The following is a 4,566-nucleotide window of genomic DNA, read 5'->3' as shown; positions in this document are numbered from 1 at the left end:
CTTTAGTCGTACAACGGTAACACTGCCCCGTAGTTTTTTATTTTCTACTCTTAAAAATTTCAGTACTACTTTCACTCATTTTATTTCTCTTTTGCTTTACACTTGCTCAAGAGTGGGTTTTTATTCTTCTTCGAGTACTTTAAAATGCCGCTCTCTAAATTTTCTCTCGAGTGAGCTGCAAAATATTATTATTTTTTTTTAAATTTGTTGCAGACTGCCTTCTTACATTTGTACACCTGAATACACAGGCGTATATACATATTTATGCAGATGTGTATATAGTAAATAGACATCATAATGAAAATTCTTAATAAATTGTAAACGTAGTTTAATTTTTCTAGAACTCAGTGTAGTATACATATGTGATAATGGAGCTGTTGATAACATTTAGTTGGTAATGTCGGACATATTAGTTGAAGTGTGGGTGGTGATAGTCATGAAGATATAGCAAAATGATGTCTGCAAAAAATGGAAAAAAATTATCTGAAATTAAATATTTTTGGTATTACTTGTGAATTTTTGTAAGCTTATATACACATACAAACATATGTATGTACACACGCACTTATTTATATATGTAAATACTTTAAATACTTGTCACTTTCATACCGTTGTGAAATTCCCAGTAGACCAATTCACTCGTAATCGCTGCGAAATTGTGAAATATCCATACACATTCGTGTACCCCAGCGCCCCCTGGCCCCCTCTTCCTACGGTTCGTTGGCTCAATCGATTCAATTCTATACGCTACTACGAATACAAATTTACGTTTTCATATATACAATATGTGTATAAGACAACTTACATACTACTACTCTACTCTACCACTGCAAAAGAATCATATCTCATTGTGGTATGCGCGTATTCTCGTAGTGTACTGTACAAACACGACACGTCAATGAAAACCGGCCGGCAGGTTTCAGGTTTTTGCTTTTTTTCTTCGTCGTACATACAAATACAATTCAACATTTTTCATCGACTTCCTCTGCTTTTAGCGCCCCTCTTCAGCACACTTTTTATACGATTTTTCAAAAGAGAGTGAAATAAGAGCTTTCAGTAGTTGTTGCTGAGGTTGCTTTAAAAGTTTTATTTTTCCTTTTTTTTGCCATAGTCTGTGCTTGTGAGCAGTGTTACCAGAAAACCCTTCTTGGCAATTGAAAAAAAGTTTAAAAGGCAGTATCTTCTTCCAGTACATAGAAATAAATTTAGATCAATCTAAATGTTTTTTTTTTTTTGTATAGTCTGTCTTCACTCTCTATCCGATCAGACCGTTTATAGATTTCTAGAAAAATGAAATTTGTCCCAATGTGAGTAAAACATTTTTTTGTAGGTCTCGGCTAGTTTTTCTTCACTGGCCATTCCTCCTTCAGCCTCATTTGTCAAAGGCCAGTATGCAGTTCTCAAGAAAAGCAAAAACCATGTAAAATGACGTAAAAGAAATGGCTAAGAAATTTTCTTGGGTCAAATTTCCTTCCGGCAGTACGCAGTTCTTGTTGCCTTTTTTTGCGATGCCTTCGCTTCTCGTATCGATCTTTCGGTTTAGTAAGTTTTTTTTGAATCACCGAGCAATTCTACATAGAAATTGGACAGTGGCGTCTGGAGAACAAAAACTAAACTAAAATTTTTGATCCAGTTTTATCAAAGAGAATAAGTCAGCATTTTTCCGATTTGGCAAATTTGATGCAAGTTCAACAGAGCTCCTTTGCTTTGGTTTGCTGAAATACATTTTTTTTCTTGCTAACACAGTTAAAAAAAAATACAAAAAATTAAATAAATCTAGCAACACTGGCTGTGGCGCCAAATTATTTTGCTTACATTTTAATAGTAAGGTACTAGACACTTCTTTTTTATTTTTTAGCGCTCATTTTATAAAACAGTGTTTTAGTTGCTATTTTTAAAAGCTGTTTCGTAATTTCTGATGCATAATTTCCCCTGCCTCCCATCCAGGGTTGCCAGGTGTCCGGCTTTTGGCCGGATAGTCCGGATTTTAGTCTGTTCATCCGGGTGACAATAAAAAAAAAACGGCCTGTGAAGTGTGTGATCTGTTTATTACAACTACTTGAATGCTAGAGGATTAAAAAAAAAATCTTTCTTCAGACCTAATCTACTTAATTACTTAATTTTATTGCTTTTGCTTCAATTTATTACTTAATTATTTTCTTATGTTTCTATTTTTATTTTCCAGATCTCAAATCAACTATCAAGTACAAGATCAAACGCTTTAATTATATATTAGTGATCAAGTGAATTCCATTAATTTAAAATAGTGTTATTGTGTTTCAAGAAATACTCAAAAATTTTTGTATTTTAGTTTTGCACTGCCTTTCGAATTATTATTAAAGCCGCACTCATGCTGCCACAAGCNCACTATAAAAATTAATATGTGTATGTAGTACAATAATTTCTAGATAAGCTTTTATTGACTTTCTTCAAGTCGATTAAAGAGATACTTAACAAAAATGCAACGTATTTATTTATCTATATATTTTTTGTTATTACTTTATCACTCTCTACCTAAGGTCTTCCGGAATTTATGTCTGCCATTGACGGAGTATTTCCGCAATTAGCGCCCACCTATATTTACTGTACTATATCTATGTATGTATGTACATACATATGTATGTGTATAGATATAAACAAATGCATCTAATAGTATTTGTAACTATGTGCGAATATTATACATACATACAAGACGTGAGTCTACTGCACCCTCTCATTCTATTCATAATCCAATCGTTAATGAAAACAAACTTTACCTACAACAAAACCCACTGTGAACTACAATTAACCATTTACTATAATATGCATTCAAACAGCTATCGAAAGAATTTATATTTTTTTTTATTTGTTCAAACAGCCCTGCAAAAAGTGCGACTAATCCGGGATGACTAATTGGAGATCAACTAGTCCCCGACTCATCTCTAACTAGTGCAATTAACGATTTAATGGTAAGTACGCACTTAGTGAGCGAGATTTTACTCGCGGCGTTGACACAGGGAGAGAGAGTATTCGCTTAACAAAACTGATAACCCCGGTTCGAATCGCAGCTTGCGCAAATTTTTATTTTTATTTTTGAAATTGACTAGTCGCTTTTTAGACCCACTCGGGTATAAAATGGAACAATTAGTTTCTTCATAGGTATTGCTCGAACAAAAGCGAACAGTTCATTCCATATTAAGAGATCGAAAGTGGTGTTAGTCGTATGTTCCTTTGCGATTGCTCCCTAAGTCATCACGGATTAGTCGCATTTTTTGCAGGGGAGTGTTAATTATGTATGTATGTGTGTATGTTTTCACAACACTAGAAGTGTCGCAGTGAATGTTTTGTCGACATTCTTTTGACAATATTTCCCTGCTACATACTGGCCCCCGAATTTATACCAAAACAGAAGTATAAACATAAAATTTATTTTATTTACATTCTTATATTTGCCATTTTATTTCCCTATAAGATAACAAGAAACTTGCAAATGTGCACACACAAAAATGCATCATTGTCGAATCATTCTGCAATACACGCTTATCGATAACAAAGCGACAAACTGCAGACTTCCCAAATATGTACTTAAGTATTTATTGGCAAATTTTTATTTATCTTCTTAATTTTTATATGTACATACATACATACCTACTTATTATGTTTTTATTTTGCAATTGGAGTCATTATTTATTTAATAAAAATAATACCAAGGCGAGCTCTTAGATGCAATTAAGAGTTGTAGGATCTATGTACATATGAGCCGTTTATTTTGAAAGTGGCATAAGTCACTTCATATCTCTTGCATTTTAATCACCGGTTACTTGTAACCGAATGCAACATTAAATCGTTACATTGCCATAAACGGATTTCAAAACTGTTTATCATTGGCTGATGAAGTTGAACGAATCACCGACGTGTTCAGATATATGTATGTATGTAAGTAAAGCACAAGTGGTGTGAAGTGACTTATGCCATTTTCAAAATAAACGGCTCATATCTACATACATGTATCGCCAACTGATCCACTGATGGGATCTTAACCAGATTAGTATGTGACCACCTCTGAGATCTTTCCGACGCAAAAAGTCCAAAGTTATGCGGTAACATATATAAAAAAAAAATAATATTCCGAGGAACCGATAACCTCCTTTTTGGAAGTCGGTTAAAAAAACGCAACAAACATCGTCGCTGAAATACAAAAAGTCGTAACTAATAAAAAATTCAAAATTCAGTTTGTGATTGATATGATGGACTCCCACATCATTTTATAAAAATAAAAAAATAAAAAATGTTAGTCCATTACGATGTTGTTACGTGTGGTATTTTAATGCTCATTCGATCGCAGCAGAGTACACAGCATGTTTTCTCCGTGGAGATTTATGTACATACATATGTATGTACATACATTAGGGCAGGTCAATGATTCCTTACTATACGCGTGTAGCATAGGAGGATTCAATGTGTATTTCTAAACAAATTTGCCGAAGAAACCATGTGTCTGAAATCAATTTGTTGGAACTGTTGGAACTTTTAAGAAAAATATAAGCGTACAAATAGATTCGTCATACACAAAAAATCCCTTATGGC

The 4,566-nt window shown here is 33.5% G+C and overlaps 1 long non-coding RNA gene across 2 annotated transcripts; it reads right to left on the bottom strand.

The window, feature by feature from the left end:
- Nucleotides 1–252: 252 nt before the first annotated feature.
- On the bottom strand, nucleotides 253–886 carry LOC108379676 (uncharacterized). Of its 2 annotated transcripts, none has more exons than XR_001849503.1 (3): nucleotides 802–886; nucleotides 610–750; nucleotides 253–459 (listed from the first exon to the last, which is right to left on the bottom strand). It is a non-coding gene; the product is annotated as an uncharacterized LOC108379676 (long non-coding RNA). The 2 variants fall into 2 exon arrangements; XR_001849502.1 differs by having other exon boundaries at nucleotides 806–883.
- Between the last annotated feature and the right edge of the window lie 3,680 nt (nucleotides 887–4,566).

The sequence above is a fragment of the Rhagoletis zephyria genome, unplaced genomic scaffold, assembly GCF_001687245.7.
Source record: "Rhagoletis zephyria isolate East Lansing unplaced genomic scaffold, Rhagoletis_zephyria_1.1 Rzeph_scaffold_17016, whole genome shotgun sequence".
Lineage (NCBI taxonomy): Eukaryota > Metazoa > Arthropoda > Insecta > Diptera > Tephritidae > Rhagoletis > Rhagoletis zephyria.
Note: the sequence above shows the minus strand (reverse complement) of the source record. Positions and strands in the feature narration are given on the sequence as shown.